Here is an 18,752-nt window from a genome sequence, read left to right as displayed (position 1 = left end):
TACAATTTATTACACGGGAATCTCAATGATACTTCTGCATCTTCTTAGAATCTAAACATGTTTATCTAACTAGCATTTATTTTGATTTATTTATATGATGGGAACAGTAGGCTTTAGTGCCATGTGAAAGATAGAACATTTGAGAACGGAGGATTTGTGTTGATTTGCATAAAATTTACATCTAATTAGATTGTAGTCGGAATTTAAATGCCTCCAGTTACGACATAAAAGTTTGTGGTAAGTAACACCGCATGTCCAGAAAGGCTTAGGGTGTATTCACACATTGTATACTTAGTGTGCATTTTGTAACTGGAATATCATGTCAAGTATGGTATAATGTCAGCAAGCAGGGTTATAACAAATACTGTTTGCTCACGGCGGGAAAAAATGTGCCATAGATTTGAGGCATGCTGCGGCTTTTCCACGTCCATCACTTGCTCTATCTGTGTGCAATATTTATTCACTGCAATGCAAGTGAGTGTACATCCACTGCACAGAATATATTCGACTTTCATCGAGGATCATTGGTATGGATTTTAGGCCGGTTCCACTGTGTCATTTTGATGCAATGTATGAATGTGACCTTAGAGCTAGGAGTGCTGTTCTCTAGTTACATAGGCCTCTATTTTCCAGCAAATCCTTATGGAAGGTATACCTTAAAGTGTACAGAAAAGTAAAAAATGTTAACAACTATATATATGATCTTGTATAGATTAGAGATTATTGTATGACTTGTGTGTTATGTTGTCATACAGGCGCCAATAAAAGGACACTGGTTGCAAGTATCATTCTGTAAATTGGTATAGAGTGCCATGATATATTACAGCTACAAGGCCTAATGTTCACTGCTCCTATAGCAACTATAAGGCAGATTTTGAGAAACTGAAGGGGAAAAAAAGAACTAGACGGCCAGACAGCATGTCGAGCTCTTTTCAAAGGGCGAAAGCTGTGGGGGAAGCTCTCCTCCCTACCCACCCTTTGCTGCCAGGGGAAGGGGAGGCAGAGTCTGGATCCTTGGCCAGCAATGCTCTCCTGAGCTCTTGGCACAAGGGACGTAGCAGCAGAGTTAGGGGGGAGCGGAGGGTTGAAGTTTGCTATCCACAAGAAGAGTTGTAGGGGGAGGGAAGCCCACTTGTTCGTGTCCCCCAGTCAGAACGGGCACTTCTGGGGAGAAGAGGCTGGGTAATGTAACTTATATTTCTTGTATCCCCTTCTTTACCATCTACAGTATGAACTCTGTACAGCTCCAGGCAGGCTTTATCTGTGTTTTGGGGGAATAGGTGTTTATTGTATTGAAAAAAAGAGATTGCATACAGACAGAAAAGTTAGATTCAGAGTAAACTTATTAACTACAACAGTGCCAGGCTCGGCATGAACTGCTGCATTTAGAGGTGGGCACAAGCTATTCCCAGGAACAGTTTGTGGTTATTAGTCAATACATGTTGGGGTGCCTGACTTTAAGAGATCTGGCTTCAGTTCAACACATGGCCTATTGTCTGTTATTTGTGCTGAGAGAATTGAGGGTTAACATGTAACCCTACATTGGTATGACATATTTAACTGGATTTAATGGTCTAATGTAGCAGCAATCGAAGCTGCTTGTATGATTAGGTGCACAACAGGTGTGGACTGTGCGGATGGACCTAACTAATTATTAATGTTATTTAGCATTGTTCACACCCGTCTTTTAAAGTTCCAAGCATTCATGGAAAATATGAAGTGCTTTGTACACTTGGCAGAAAAATCCCAGTAAAATGCTAATGGTGGTAACATAAGATAGAAATAGAAGTGCATTATAATTAGTCATCTAATAGGATAGGAAGTGGAATCAAAAGCAATGCCTTCTATCTCCCCATAAAGTTAGTATCTGATCTGTATGTTATGTATCGCCAGACAAGTGCTGAGCATACAGTGCCATGACTGACATATATGTGCACCACAAAACAGGAGGTCACCATTTCAGGGCCTCTAGAAATAGTGAAACAGCCACAGAAAGGGGATGAAGAGCATGCAGTAAAGCCATAACAAATATTATTACTATAAAATGACATGAGGGTTAATACTATTTTTTTTACAGGATAAATATAAGGTAAAGTGTGATCAGCAGAGCTACAATATATCAAACAAACATATTTTTCCATGATAACTAACTAGCTAGCTAGATGACAGATAGATAGATAGATATGAGATAGATAGATAGATAGATAGATAGATATGAGATAGATAGATAGATAGATATGAGATAGATAGATATGAGATAGATAGATAGATAGATAGATATGAGATAGGTAGATACATAGATAGATATGAGATAAATAGATAGATAGATAGATAGAAGAGAGATGGATACTGTAGATAGAAAGATAGATAGATAGATAAATAGATAGATAGATAGATAGATAGATATGAGATAGATAGATATGAGATAGATAGATAGATAGATATGAGATACATAGATAGATATGAGATAGATATGAGATATAAAGATAGATATGAGATAGATGATAGATATGAGATAGATAGATAGATACTGTAGATAGAAAGATAGATAGATAAATAGATAGATAGATAGATAGATAGATAGAGATAGGCAGCACACCAAAGTTAGTGCAAATAAAGGTGTTCTTTATTCCATATACGAGACTCGTATATGGAATAAAGAACACCTTTATTTGCACTAACTTTGGTGTGCTGCCTATTATCAACCTTATCTAAAGTGGGATCGGAGCACCGAGATCCAATTGGCGTTCACCCCTTGGACTCTTTTTACTGGATGTGCTGCTTACCATTGGTTTATAGATAGATAGATATGAGATAGATAGATATGAGATATATAGATAGATATGAGATAGATAGATAGATAGATATGAGCTATATAGATAGATATGAGATAGATAGATATTAGATAGATAGATATGAGATAGATATGAGAAAGATAGATAGATATGAGATAGATAGATGATAGATATGAGATAGATAGATAGATAGGAGATAGATAGATAGAGAGATATGAGATAGATAGATAGATAGATATGAGAAAGATAGATATGAGATAGATAGATAGATAGATAGATATGAGATAGATAGATAGATATATATATATGAGATAGATAGATATATATATAGATATGAGATATATAGATAGATAGATATGAGATAGATAGATATGCGATAGATAGATATGAGATATATGGATAGATATGAGATGTATAGATAGAGAGATAGATAGATAGATAGATAGATAGATGAGATAGATAGATATGAGATAGATAGATAGATAGATACTGTAGATAGATAGATAGATAGATAGATAGATAGATAGATAGATAGATAGATAGATAGATAGATAGATTTTTCCATAAGGGGGAGACCATAAAAAGCCCTGTGTGCCCATTCAGGGCACTGCTATATACATTAATGATCTATACCTCACTTTGGGATGGACCTGTGGACAGGTCACATGGGGCAATACATCAAGACAGAGCCAAGAGGAATCTGTACAAAGCATAAAGCTTGCTATAAAATGTATTGCATCATGTTTTATAGAACATAAAACAAAAGCATACATAAAAAATACAAATAATGTTACTACATGGAGGTAGGCTCTATCCATTGTTATTTTATGCTGATTTACATGTGAATTATACAAGAACTGCTTAAAAAAACAGCACACATGACAAATAATATGTGGTGTTATAAATAAGCATCACTGATTCCCAAACAACACAATCTGTCCCTGGTGCTGCTGAGAAGGCATATAGCAGAAGGATTTACATGTTGTCTTCCAAGTGACATGCCTGCACACAGCCACCCTATATGTGTACACTGACCAGCTGCTGCACGCTCCCTGCACTGCTCTTACAGTGGGTACATGACTGTATGGAGGGATCTGTAGCGCGGAGTGCAGCTAGTCTGAGCAGTGTGTAATGTACCTGATATCTTCATGGTGGTGCAGGAAACCTACTGCTGGGAACACACATGTACTGGAGGGATGCGGGCTGGAAAGACTTTGTCAGAGCAGGATATATGGGGCACTGCAGCAACCCTGCAAATCATAACAGGATATGGGATTGTTTGCACATTATCTCTTCTCATGCCATGTTTTCCTTTATGAGCCCCTGATATCACATCCGGCAGTGTAATATATATATATATATATATATATATATATATATATATATATATTCTCTATATTTCGTCTTTATTTCTTTATACAGTATATGAATCAATTGTTTTATCTATCTATCTGTCTATATATTATCTGTCTGACTAATATCTATCTATCTTTCTCATATCTATCTATCTATCTATTTCACTCATATCTATTTATCTCTCTACCTCTTATCTATCTCATATCTTTCTATCTCATATCTATCTATCTATCTCATATCTTTCTATCTATCTATCTATCTATCTATCTCATATCTATCTATCTCATATCTATCTATCTCATATCTATCTATCTCATATCTATCTATCTATCTATCTCATATCTATCTATCTCATAGCTATCTATCTATCTCATATTTATCTATCTATCTATCTCATATCGATCTATCTATCTATCTATCTATCTATCTATCTATCTATCTATCTATCTCACATCTATCTTTCTATCTCATATCTATCTCATATCTATTTATCTCATATCTATCTATCTATCTATCTATCATCTATCTATCTCATATCTATCTATCTCATATCTATTTATCTCATATCTATCTATCTATCTATCTCATAGCTATCTATCTATCAATTATCTAGCTATCTATTATCTATTTATTGATCTCTATATTATCTATCTATCTATCTATCTATCTATCTCATATCTATTTATCTATTATCTATTTATCTATTATCTTTCTATCTATCTATTATCTATCTCATATCTATCTATCTATCCATCTATCCACTCTCTCCCTAATTACATTTCGTTACTACTGCATAAATGGCAATTATTACACACATTATTAGGAGATCAGAGGATAGTTGTGACTTTACTTGTAGTATACAGAATTCACTATATAAGCATAACTTATCATTTTTCTGTTCACTTCTTCATCTAATTACCGGACCCATATTCTTCAATATCCTCTAATTTTATTTAATAACTAGCTGCTTCAAGGGAAAATTAACCTATGATCTTTATAAGCAGTTAGATGGTACTGTGATATCTATCTATCTATCTATCTATCTATCTATCTGTACATATTCACGCCAAAAAAGTCGCAGGGCTCCAAAATTCAGTGATTATTTTATTCCATCACATCTCAACAAGTGACATTTCTGTCCACTCTATGGGACCATTATCAAGCCTGATAATAGTCCCATACAGTGGACTGAAAACGTCGCTTGCTGAGATGGGATGGAATAAAAGAACCACTATTTGCACTGAATTTTGGAGTGCTGCGACTTTTTTGCTGCATCTAAAAGGAGATCTGAATATATTGTTTTTACTGTTCTTCATATTTCTCCTTTTCGCTCTACAAGAAATCCTATTCCACTTCGCACAGCAGATCCTTCAATAGTTGTAATATTATATTGAGGATAAACCAGTAAAAACGAATTATATAAAGATAATAATGAACTGCAGAAAATAGTGAAGGTGGTAACACAATCGAATAGCTGCAGATGGACACGTTGGAGGAGTCAGGACTGACAGTAGCTGCCGGTGTGTTCAGTTTTTTGCGGGGCTCATTCATTCTTTTCTGTTTGGAATGAATGGAAAAAGCTGCAATCGATTTCCTTGGGTATACAATCCCTTTGATCAATTTACTATAAGAGGACGTTTTATCTAAGGAAGAGGTAACGAAAGGGTAAAAGATGAAGAGTTTATAGGGAGTTAGGAATACTTTCAAGAAAGACCATAGATCTGTAGAATAAACAGCAACAATCACAGAGGAGGACCCTGGATAGTAGCTATTCTGAATGGATCCTAATATATCTGAGCGCAATGAACACTACAGTGTTCATCCTACATAGTCATAACTAACCTTATTTGTATTATTTAGATTTGTTGTCTATTATATAAAGCATATAACCCATTTTTGCAACATTATTAAAGCTGTGGAATATATATATATATATATATATATATATATATATATATATATATATATAGTCCATTGATTCTGAATGTGGTGTATACCATATCTATTTACCTGATCGATCTATCTGTGTATCATCTGTATCTTAGTCTGTCCGTTTATCTCAGAGCAAATGCTTATCCTGAGTCCTAGATACTTGTACTTATTTGTCCATACCTACCCATAAAGTGCACATTAATACAAGATTACTATTAGACTGTGCAGGTGAGTCAGGACATAGTAAATAGGGGCAAAATGAGATCTTAAGCTTTCTGCTGCATATCTATTGGTTAATAGCAGAGCAAACACGGAAGTTTTGCTGCACAGTCCAGTAAATATGAAGCTGAGAAGGAAGGGTTAAACTGAGATCTGGATATTTTCATATAATAATGACGGGGGTACAGCTGGACATTTTACATTTCATCTGTACATTTGTGGCATATAAAAGTAAACAATTTACCATAAAAGCTTAATCTGAACATTTAAACCGAGCACAGGGTTTTTATCCTGAATGTGCAATTTTAATGAAAGGCATATCTATATATATATACATAAAAAGGTTAAAGGTTAATCTGACATCCAGACATTCAGGTTAGTTATATATGCATAATTTAGCATGAAGGGTTAATCTGATATTTGAAATTTTTAAGGTTAAGGGTTCATCTGAGATGTGGGCAGTTTCGGCACCATAACTATATATCTGAATACATCGTTATACATGTGTTCTGCATAGTGATATAAGCACTAGGTGAAGGGTTAACCTGAGATGTGGGCAGTTTTGGCACCATAAATATATACCTGAATACATAGTAATATATATATATATATATATATATATATATATATATATATATATATATATATATATATTCTGCATAGCCATATAAGCATAAAGTGAAGGGTTAGCCAGAGATGCGGGCAGTTTTGGTACCATAAAAATATACCTGAATGCACAGTAATATATATGTTCTACATAGTGATATAATACATGGTGAAGGTGAGGGATTAACCTGAGATGCGGGCAGTTTTGGTACCATAAAAATATACCTGAATGCACAGTAATATATATGTTCTACATAGTGATATAATACATGGTGAAGGTGAGGGATTAACCTGAGATGTGGGCAGTTTTGGCACCATAAATATATACCTGAATACATAGTAATATATATATATATATATATATATATATATATATATGTTCTGCATAGCCATATAAGCATAAGGTGAAGGGTTAACCTGAGATGTGGGCAGTTTTGGCAGATTACATATATGACTAAATACATAATAATACATGTGTTCTGCATAGTAATATAGCACAAGGTATAGGTGAAGGGGTAATCTAAGTTGTGCCTGAATACATAGTGATACATGTGAAAGAAGCACAAGGTGAAGGGTTAATGTGAGGTCTAGAGTTCATCCTTGTGCTTCTAGTCTGAGAGTGCCAGCACAAGTGCAGTGAGTGTGTGACACACTCCTATTATAAATATCCACAACCACTTCTTTAGAAAGAAAAGCCAGCTCCCATATTTGGGGGAAAAACACAATGAATGAGCTATAAAAGGTAAGGTTCGTTTAGATGTGCCGGCAGTGAAAGGGTTGCTAGTAGCAGGGCCCTCCTGGGAATGTGGGGGAAGAGACTGCACCCACATTGTGTTCCTGGGAGACAGTTCCCCACACTGATGGCAGCAGAGAGGGGTTTAGGAGCAGAGCCAGATATGGGACAGCTGCATCCCCAGTCTCTAATTCCTTTCTCAGGACAAAAAAAGCCATGCCACCTGCTGTTAGATACTGAGAGTTGCCAGTGCATGCACTGCCTAATTCACAGTACCCAGCACAAGCAAAATATGGGCTTTATTCAAGCAGGGCAAACAATTCAAAATGATCAGAATATTTTCCAGAATAGCCCCACAAAACCCAGGAATGTATGTGGGTAATGTGATGTCAGGCAGCACACATTATAATAATGGGACATATTAATCTCTGTCTAACAGATCAGCAGTCAATGAGAAAGGATTGGGAGGGGGGATCCTGTTTACCAATTAATGGTAGAGGTGTCTTTCAAAGTGCCATTTGCTGGACTGTAGATGCTAATGAACATACTCTCTGGGAGACCATGGGAAACGTGTTCTCTCCTCTTACACACAGCATAAGCCACTTCTTCAATGATTAGCTCAGGGTGGGGACAGTTCATATTTCCACAACATATTATTAATACAGTTCAATAGTCAGATGCTCACACCTGCATTATTCATGGTCATGGGAAGATCTGTCAATATACAGATTTCTAGACAATCTAATCCATGCATATGTCCAAAAATGCCCTAAAGACATGGCATACAATAAAATCTGTTATCTATGTAAACATATTTATGCATATACTGTGCACAACAGTTTCATCCTTTTGTACCTCATATTTACCAATATATTATTTTGTCCTAAGCTTTCAGCAGCCAATATGTAATGATGTGGCCACAATCAAGTAATACATTATTTATTTATTTATCTTATGTTAAACAAGCTCACTTTTTGGGAAGGGGAGCATCCACAGAAAATAGTTTGAATGGTGTGGTATATTGTACATTTGCATTGCCCCACATGGATTGTTCTCAGACGATAGTTAGCTAATGCGCTTACTAATGGGCGAGAAAATTTAGAAAGCAGAAAAAATACGTATTCTGACCAAAAGAGCATATTTCCCATTGTTTTTAGTTTCATACAAGTAGCAATTATCATTAACAGTCGGAACACTGGTCGGATCTTTAATGATAATTGTTCCATCTTTGGCCAGTGTAAGCCATTTTAGGCTGTGTTCACATCATCCTTTGTGAAAACATTCAGCATATGCACTGGGATAGCTTCCAGCATCTATGCTAAACATACATAGCCATAGGATCCTGTTGACCTGTTAAAAGTCAAAAGAGTGTCCTTTAAGCCTGCATCTGATTGGTTTGCATGGCAGGTCTTTTTTATTTATTGATTGATTTATGTATTTATTTATTATTTACTTTACAGCAAAGTACAGCACAAGTAGGTTTTTCAATACAGAACAGGCCACTGCAAAAGAAATTGTGTAATGCATTATTTTTTATTTTATTTTTACATTGAGGCTAATTGATAACATATGCCACCTTGGGGGACATTTATCAATGTTTGCTTATGTATTCCTTTTTTTTAGTTATTTTTTTCTTACAATGTTTTTGCTTATATGCGACTTACATATCAACTGCTTTCAGCCTGTTGATAAATTTCTTTCATGTAAGCAATTTTTCTTTTTTTTTGCTTTGGTAGTGGCTTTTTCTGCTCCATGTCTGAGCTGGAGTAAATTTAGTAGGTTTTTTCATGTTATGCGACTTTTTTGCGAATCTCTGACCACTGCAAGTCAAAAATCACTTTCTGCTTTGGTAAGCAATATTTTTATTTTTTGCTTAGGACACTGCACAATCAAAAAGCCGCAGAAAAAAGAGAGTAGTCGCAAGTGCGACTTTTTTGCGACAATTTTAAGCAAAAAAAAAACTACTAAATGCTTTGATAAATGTCCCCCCATATGACTATACGGTTGTATATGTCGGAGGTATAGATAGGGAAATACTTCCAGCATACATCGCCAATGCACACATATTGTGAACAGAGCTGTTGATTCCACTAAAATAATGGTATACATGTAACAGCCTGACCTGTACCAAATGCTTTGCTCCAGGTCAGCTTGTGTCCTATATGTATGACTATGTTGTATACTCAATGGTATTTCAAATTGTGTAATGTTTCATACACAAAACTCTGACACATGGTTCTTAGTGTCATGTTTGAGCAAAAAATCCAATATTTATTAGTTATTGACAGGACTATTATGATTTATTATGAAGATTGGAAAAATTCTACACATGTATCAAGAATGTTTCTGCTGACTTGAGCAAGTGTTATCCGTTCATATTCTTTACCTACTGTGTGACAGAAAACATTTTCTATATTCAGGATACCAGAAAGCTGTGATTTCTCTTACACCTAACACCAGACAAATATAAACATGTGTATGGGGTATTACTTTAAAGCATTACTATCATTAAAAACAACCTTCAAAATATCGATCAGACATGTCAGAAGTTGTTGATCGCACTGGGTCTCACTCCCGAGACTGGCTATGATTGTGCGGTATTGGCCGGGGAAGCAAGTGGCATTGCGATCCACTCCCTGGCTGGCTGAGAGATTTGTAATTTTTTTTCTGCATAGATTTCTATGCAGAGAAATGTATGGATGCCTTGGCTGGCCGAGGAACGGAACACAAGCTAATAACTTATGATCGCAGTGGATCTCTGATCGACATGTCAAAAGATATTTGTGCCAAATTTTGTAGTGTTGTCGGGAAAATTAGTATATTGATGCTTTACTAAGTAGAAATGCTATTCAAGAGTCTGGGAATGCTGGGTAACAAACCCTGAAAAAGCTTGGTAAGAAGGAGCTGTAAATAAGGCTCTAGCAAGCACAAGCAGTCAGCTCACCCCCTTGCCTTACATGCAACATGGACCGGGATGGACTGGAATCCCGAAGATAAAATCTCGCAATAGAAAGCAATGTCCAGTGCAATCTCGAATGAATACTTCTTTATTGTAGGATCAAAACAGGTGATGCATTTTGGCCACGATCGGCAGCCTTAGTCATAAATAAGGCTCTGTATTATTGCATCATTGGTTTATATTTGTGCATCTGCTAGAAGAATTCTTTAAAATATGTGCCATGTAGAACTCTCTCATTTGTATGCCATACAGTTTTTCCATGCATCTCAATACAGGCATAGCAAGTAACTCACAATATACTTTGTTTTAAATAATATTAATGGCCAGTTTATTAAAATTAATATTTAGTGATGAACCATTTGGCCATTTTCATGCGTTTAACTTGTTTAGGCATATAATGAATGAGGTCTTTGCAGTGTTCAGGCATATAGGCATTGTGTGCCCGAGCTACGATAAGTTTGTCAGTCAGTTGCTGCTTTTTTTGTTATTGTCCTTCCCCTTATCTTTAACTTTGAAATTTTGGCCAGATTATTGCCTGGTCAGAATAATACTTCAATGCCATGATCCTCAAGGAAAAGTGCCAATTCAGGATCCTTGTGATATGGCGCACTTTCGTACATGAAGTTGAAATAAGTCCCAGTAAAGTCCTTTTTATGGTTACAGTCATGCAGCGGAGGGATCAGCTATTGCTCTAGTATGATTTGTACTGCTGAAGTTGCTCATGAAGATACAATAACATCAGTGGAGTGTTTGACATGTTGAATGATGCAGTCTTCCTCCTCTGTTCCCCAGGCTGTTTTCTGATATATTGTACCTTCTCCTCGGAACACTGGATTATTTTCTCATTACTGGAAAAAAACTGAACATCAAGTGTAAGGGTGACCAGTTATCAAACTGTTTAGCTCATTCATATCTCTCTGCCATCATTTGTTTAGTCTATTTTTATGTTCAATCAAATGTCTGCAGGTTTGAAACATGCCAGAAGTCTCCGTTGAACAGTTCTTAAAAGTATTGTAACTCCATGTTATATATTTCGAGTAACTCCATCAGCTGTCAGCTGGTTGCCTTGCGATTTTTGTGCCATAATGATTAAAATTAAGTTATTTAGAATAATTTTTGCCCTTTGTATCCACATTTGCCAAAGTGTCTGGGTGACAACAGTCTTTCTTCCAAATTTGGTTTGAAGATGCCAGAGTATCTTCAACTTTTCTGGCAATGTCTAATGCATAAATATCTTTTTTCTACAAAAGATAAGATTTAGCCTGCTTTAGGGCATTAAGGCTAGTTTCACACTACTGTCATGATCCTGCCCGTTATTGCCCCGTTATTCGTCAATAACGACTCTTGAATGAAAGGATAAAATAACTGATCACAACGGATCATAACGGATGGCCAATGTCTGTTATTTTAATGAATATTCTGTTAAAATAACAGTAATTGGCCATCCAGTAGGATCCATTATTTTATCCATTATGATCGGTTATTGCTCAGTAGCAATAACGGATCTTAGGCTGCATTCACATCTCGGTTTTACACTACGGGTGCCGGATCCGGCTGGGGGAGGGGCAAACTGGGCTCTCCCGTACCCCAGCCGGACCAGCGCTGAACTCCATCCACTTTAATGAGCCGACCGGAGTCAAACGGTGACTCCGGTCGACTCATTTTTGACCCGTATCCAGTTTTGTGACCGGATCTAAAACTGTAGTATACTACTGTTTTAGGTCCGGTCACAAAACTGGATACAGGAAAAAAATGAGCCGACCGGAGTCACCGTTTGACTCCGGTCAGCTCATTAAAGTGAATGGAGTTCAGCGCTGGTCAGGCTGGGGTACGGTAGAGAGCCCGGTTTGCCCCTCCCCCGGCCAGATCCGGCACCCGTAGTGTAAAAATGAGATGTGAATGCAGCCTTAAAGGAATATACAAATAATGGACACTAATGGATGCCATTAGTTGCCATCCGTCATCCATAGAGCTCAATGGTAAACTTTTAACGTCCTTTATATGCCTGTTTTTTTTTTACAGGAGAAAAATTAGTGCATGCACCGTCTTTTGTCCTGTCAAAAAACAGACTAGAATCATAACTGACTGCAACTGATGATAATGGATGCTCAAAAGATTCCATTGACATTAACCCCTTAACGACGCAGGACGTATATTTACGTCCTGCGCCGGCTCCCGCGATATGAAGCGGGATCGCGCCGCGATCCCGCATCATATCGCGTGGGTCCCGGCGCTAATCAACGGCCGGGACCCGCGGCTAATACCACACATCGCCGATCGCGGCGATGTGCGGTATTAACCCTTTAGAAGCGGCGGTCAAAGCTGACCGCCGCTTCTAAAGTGAAAGTGAAAGTGACCCGGCTGCTCAGTCGGGCTGTTCGGGACCGCCGCGGTGAAATCGCGGCGTCCCGAACAGCTGATCGGACACCGGGAGGGCTCTTACCTGCCTCCTCGGTGTCCGATCGACGAATGACTGCTCCGTGCCTGAGATCCAGGCAGGAGCAGTCAAGCGCCGATAATGCTGATCACAGGTGTGTTAATGCACGCCAGTGATCAGCATTAGAGATCAGTGTGTGCAGTGTTATAGGTCCCTATGGGACCTATAACACTGCAAAAAAAATGTAAAAAAAAAGTGTTAATAAAGGTCATTTAACCCCTTCCCTAATAAAAGTTTGAATCACCCCCCTTTTCCCATAAAAAAAATAAAACAGTGTAAAAAAAATAAAAAATAAACATATGTGGTATCGCCGCGTGCGTAAATGTCCGAACTATAAAAATATATCATTAATTAAGCCGTACGGTCAATGGCGTACGCGCAAAAAAATTCCAAAGTCCAAAAAAGCGTATTTTGGTCACTTTTTATATCATTAAAAAATGAATAAAAAGTGATCAAAAAGTCCGATCAAAACAAAAATCATACCGATAAAAACTTCAGATCACGGCGCAAAAAAAAAGTCCTCATACCGCCCTGTACATGGAAAAATAAAAAAGTTATAGGGGTCAGAAGATGACATTTTTAAACGTATAAATTTTCCTGCATGTAGTTATGATTTTTTCCAGAAGTGCGACAAAATCAAACCTATATAAGTAGGGTATCATTTTAACCGTATGGACCTACAGAATAATGATAAGGTGTAATTTTTACCGAAATATGCACTGCGTAGAAACGAAAGCCCCCAAAAGTTACAAAATGGCGTTTTTTTTTCGATTTTGTCGCACAATGATTTTTTTTTCCGTTTCGCCGTGCATTTTTGGGTAAAATGACTAATGTCACTGCAAAGTAGAATTGGCGACGCAAAAAATAAGCCATAATATGGATTTTTAGGTGGAAAATTGAAAGGGTTATGATTTTTAAAAGGTAAGGAGGAAAAAACGAAAGTGCAAAAACGGAAAAACCCTGAGTCCTTAAGGGGTTAATGGTATCCTTTGACAGTCGTTATCAGGAGTTCTGAACAGAATAGCATGACGGGGATCATTTAAGGCTAAGTTTCTTGTTTTCTTTTTTTTTTTTCTGCGTTTCCCCCCAAAAAAACACCAAAACTGCCCCCATAGCATTTTTTCGATGAAAAAAACGCTGCGGCCAGATGTTAGCTTTAAATCAATGAAAAAAGCTAAATTCTTTTTCCACTTTTTCAGTTTTTCAGTTTGGCATTTTTTAAATCCTTTTGGAGTTTTTTCACTCTTTTTTGGCATATTTCAGCTTTTGGCGGTTTTGCAAAGTCGCAGCATGTTGAGCCTATGGCACTTTTTTCCCTGAAATCGTGGCATTTTTCTCACATATAATTTTATGGGAGTAAAAAAAATTCCAAGAAAAACTCCATGTGGGTTTTAACTTTTTTTTTTCTTTTTTGGACTTTAGTGATCCAAAAAAGTGATGGAGATATCTTTTTTAATAAAATTTCATAGGGTACCATTAAAAAAATTATAATAAAAAAGATACAGTAGTGATGGAAAAAAATTTATTTAACGAAATGTATATTTTTTATAATGAAATTTTTCTTAATTTTTAAACAGGGATCAATTTATGTGTACGGGCAGGGAACTAAAAATGTAGATGACAATAATAAAAATGTGTGTGTGTTTTTCACTTTTTATTCTTTATTTTTTACCTTTTTTAAGTAGTACTACTACTCCCATCATGGAACACACTGTTACATGATGGGAGTAGTAGTACCTATACTAATTGACAGATCACCCCGGGTTCCGTTGCGATCCTTCTGTATAATTTATAGATGCGGCCGGGCGCTCTTCTATGGTCCCCTGCACTGCCATATATATATACACCTATTCATATTTCCTGCAGAGAGCTTTTATTGGCCAGATGGTTTCAACCAATCCCAACTCTCTGGGAAATATAAAGAGGTGTATATATACGTCAGTGCAGGGACCCATAGAAGAGCGGCCGCCCGCCCGCATCTATGCATTATACAGGATGATCACAGTGAGTGTCAGGAGGGAAATCCGCTGTGATCTTTCCTTAACTGCAGGTACTACAGCTCCCAGCATGGAGCACCATGCTGGAAGCTGTAGTACCTGCATTAATAGACAGATCGCAACAGGTGTCAGAAGTTACACTTGCTGCGATCTGTCTATTAATGCAGGTACTACAGCTCCTAGCATGGAGCAGAGTGTGCTCCATGTTGGGAGTAGTACCTGCAATTAAGGACAGATCACAGCGAATGTCATTCCTGACACCCGATGCGATCGTCCTATCTATGCAAAGAGGTTTTATTCTGCACTTCACATCTCTGTACTAACTCCGGCCGGCCACTCACTCATTCATATTTCCCTCTGAGAGTGGGGATTGGCTGCAACCATCCGGCCAATCCCCACTCTGGGCGGAAAATATGAATGAGTGATGTGAATTTCTATTCACATCACTGCCCGGCCAGAATATAGTGCAGAGGTGTGCTGTATAGAGCCGCTCCGCATCTCTGCTATATTATGGACAATCGAATCGAGTGTCAGGAGTGACACCCGGGGCAATATGTCTATTAGTACAGGTACTACTACTCCCATCATTTTTTTCCGTTAAATAAATTTTTTCCCATACCTACTGCATCCTTTTTTTTTTTTTTTTTTTGGTACCCAACAAATTTTGAAAAAAAAAACGCCAAAGGGGACAAAAATGCAATTTCCACTTAAATGAAAAATGCTGAAAAAACACCAGAAAAAATGTCAGATGCAGGAAATTGCGCTGGCCTTTTTTTCTGATGTTTTTTCCATAAAAAAAATGCTGCAAAAAAAACCATAGTGAAAACTTAGCCTAAGTCAGACAATTTATCAACTTTTTACAACTATGGCCCAGATTTTTAACTGCTATATAACAGCTAGTACAGCATAACCTGTGGCAAATTTAGTAGGTTGTTAGATAAAAATTTGGTGAAGTTTTAGGCTTCCTTCCAACATTTGTGCAGATTGTTTTTTCACCTGTGTAAATGCCACAAAAAACTGCACTTTTTTGTGTCTTCCATGATGCAGTTTTTGTGGCATTTTTTCCCCCAAGGCAGTGTGTATTTATATGTTATTTTTCTACCTGCGTTTTTCTTTTTACAAGTCAAGGATTTTTTTTTATTGAAGAATTTAAGGAAATAGTGCCAGAAAAAACACAATAATAAATTTACACATACATTTTTATGCTTTAATTTTTTCCAACCTATAGGGGGAGATTTCCTGTCCAGAGGAAAAGTTGCTTAGTTGCCTATAGCAACCAATCAGATCGCTTTGGATTTTTCAGAGGCCTTTTCAAAAATGAAAGAAGAAATCTGATTGGTTCCGATTGGCAACTCAGCAATTTTTCCTCTGGACAGTTTTTGATAAATCTCCGCTATAAAATGCCAAAAACTAGCTGAAAAAAGGCAGGCGCTACAGCATGCTGTGATTTTGAACAGAAATCATTGTATATATAGCATTTTACGGTTCCCTATTGACGCCTAGCTAACACCTTGACAGAAAAAAACACCATGAGTCACTCATAGATTTTTTTTCAGACTATGCAGTATCAATCTTAGACTTTTCTTTTGTTAAGGTTGGCTTATTAAAATCTTTACCAAAATTGTTCATCTTGGTAGAGTGTATTAGGCTACTCCTTAGTAAGCCACATGTTCTTGTTGAGTGAACCTCAAATAGTGTCTAAAACACATAGTAAATGTGTTTTAGGTGCAAATCCACCAGGATTTCAAAGTCATGAAAAAATGCAGATCAATAAATCTGTCCCAATAATCCTTGTTAAGATGGCACTGATCAAAATTACATTGTGCCCGGTGATCGTTGGTTAATTATGGCATTTGTCAAATAAATAAGGCAAAGTTAGTATGCTCAGTCACAGCAATTCATAAAATTAGTTGAAAATATAGTATATTAAGGACTCAGGGTTTTTCCGTTTTTGCACTTTCGCTTTTTCCTGCTTATCTTTAGAAAATCATAATTCTTTAAATTTTGCACCTAAAAATCCACATGATGGCTTATTTTTTGTGCCACCAATTCTACTTTGTATTGACATCAGTCATTTTACCCAAAAATCTATGGAAAAACGGAAAGAAAAATCATTGTGGGACAAAATTGAAGAAAAAAACGCCATTTTGTCCCTTTTGGGGGCTTCCGTTTCTATGCAGTAAATTTTTCTGAAAAATAACACATTTTCTTTACTCAGTTTATCCATACAATTAAATGATACCCTAGTTATATAGGTTTGATTTTGTTGTACTTCTGGAACAAATCATAACTACATGCACGAAAATGTATACGTTTAAAATTGTCATCTTCTGACCCCTATAACTTTTTTTTCCACGTACGGGGCGGCATGAGGGCTAATTTTTTGCACCATGATCTGACGTTTTTAGCGGTACCATTTTTGTATTGATCAGACTTTTTAATTGCTTTTTATTCATTTTTTCATGATTTAAAAAGTTACCAAAAAATACGCTATTTTTGACTTTGGAAATTTTTTGCATGTACGCCATTGACTGTGAGGTTTAATTAACAATATATTTTTATAATTTGGACATTTCCGCACGCAAATATTTTTATTTACACAGTTGTTTTTTTAATGGGAAAAGGGGGTGATTCAAACTTTTAATAGGGGTTAAATAATCTTTATAAACTTTTAATAGGGGTTAAATAATCTTTATAAACTTTTTTTTTCCACTTTTTTTTGCAGTGTTATATCCTCCTCTAGTGGCTATAATACTGCACTAACTGATCTTTTACCTCGATCTTTGTTATCTCATAGGATAACATTGATCGATGATTCTGACGCTTGACTGCTCATGCCTGGATCTGTGGCCCCGCGTTATAGAAAGGGGGCGGACTCAGGGCATACTGGGTTAAGTAATAAAAACACCAAAATATACCTCTATGTTTAGAAGGCAGTTTTTGACAAAATTGCCTACAACACATAAAATATAGAAACATAAGCAGAATTTTATGTTTAACTTTCTATAGATCTATAGAATTCTATTTCATTACGTTTAGCAAACAAAAAAATACATGTGCAATACTCCTCATGTAAGAGCAAAACAAAAAAAATTCAATAAATTGTTTCTGTTACCTTTGATAACCCTTGTATTCCTATATAGAATGATTAGCTGTGTGCCATGTTAAAAGAACATATAGACAAGTAATACTTCAGATTTAGAGCCCCACTAAAGTAAATGACAACATCTATTTCATCAATCCAGAGTATATAGTGCAAGGGAGCAGCTGGAAGCACGCATTGTTCAAAGCTCTTAGGATGCTGCAACACTAGTATTACATGGAGAACAATAAAGTAACCCTTCATTCACATTTCTTTTATTTTGCAAAAGATGGATAGTAAACAGGATAGAGAGTTTCCGTCATTACTAAATGAATACTAAGTATTGCTTCTTAACTTCATCATACATATGTAATTGTGTTTTTTGTACTTGTTTTTCATTATGATGACCTAATCTATAGTCAAATTAATTCCATCTTGTGCTTCAATTTATAGGGGTATTTTGTATTCAGCCCATTAACCCCTGGGCGTCATCCATCATTTATGTATAGCGGATGTATGGAGCAAGCTCCGGAGCGGAGTCCATTCCATACACGGAGGGTTCCAGGTGCTATCAGCAGCCAATACTCATCAGCACGGATTTGCAGCAGGCTAAAGTCTTATGCCAATCATTTAACC

The 18,752-nt window shown here is 36.7% G+C and overlaps 1 protein-coding gene and 1 long non-coding RNA gene across 12 annotated transcripts in view; one reads left to right on the top strand and one right to left on the bottom strand.

Annotated features, from left to right (window-relative positions):
* The window catches only part of NFIB (nuclear factor I B), a 427,846-nt gene that overhangs the window by 267,793 nt on the left and 141,301 nt on the right, over positions 1-18,752 (bottom strand). The gene's annotated exons all lie outside the window — the stretch shown is intronic.
* Positions 1-18,752, top strand: part of LOC130273874 (uncharacterized) — a 119,330-nt gene that overhangs the window by 80,604 nt on the left and 19,974 nt on the right. Inside the window, exon 4 of one of the 8 annotated variants that reach the window (XR_008844166.1) lies at positions 11,393-11,474. The exons of the other annotated variants lie outside the window; for them this stretch is intronic. This is a non-coding gene — a long non-coding RNA (uncharacterized LOC130273874). Of the gene's footprint in view, positions 1-11,392; positions 11,475-18,752 lie in introns of those variants that run through there. 8 annotated transcript variants of the gene reach the window in all.

Source organism: Hyla sarda, chromosome 1, assembly GCF_029499605.1.
Source record: "Hyla sarda isolate aHylSar1 chromosome 1, aHylSar1.hap1, whole genome shotgun sequence".
In the NCBI taxonomy this organism is placed as follows: Eukaryota; Metazoa; Chordata; class Amphibia; order Anura; family Hylidae; genus Hyla; species Hyla sarda.
Note: the sequence above shows the minus strand (reverse complement) of the source record. Positions and strands in the feature narration are given on the sequence as shown.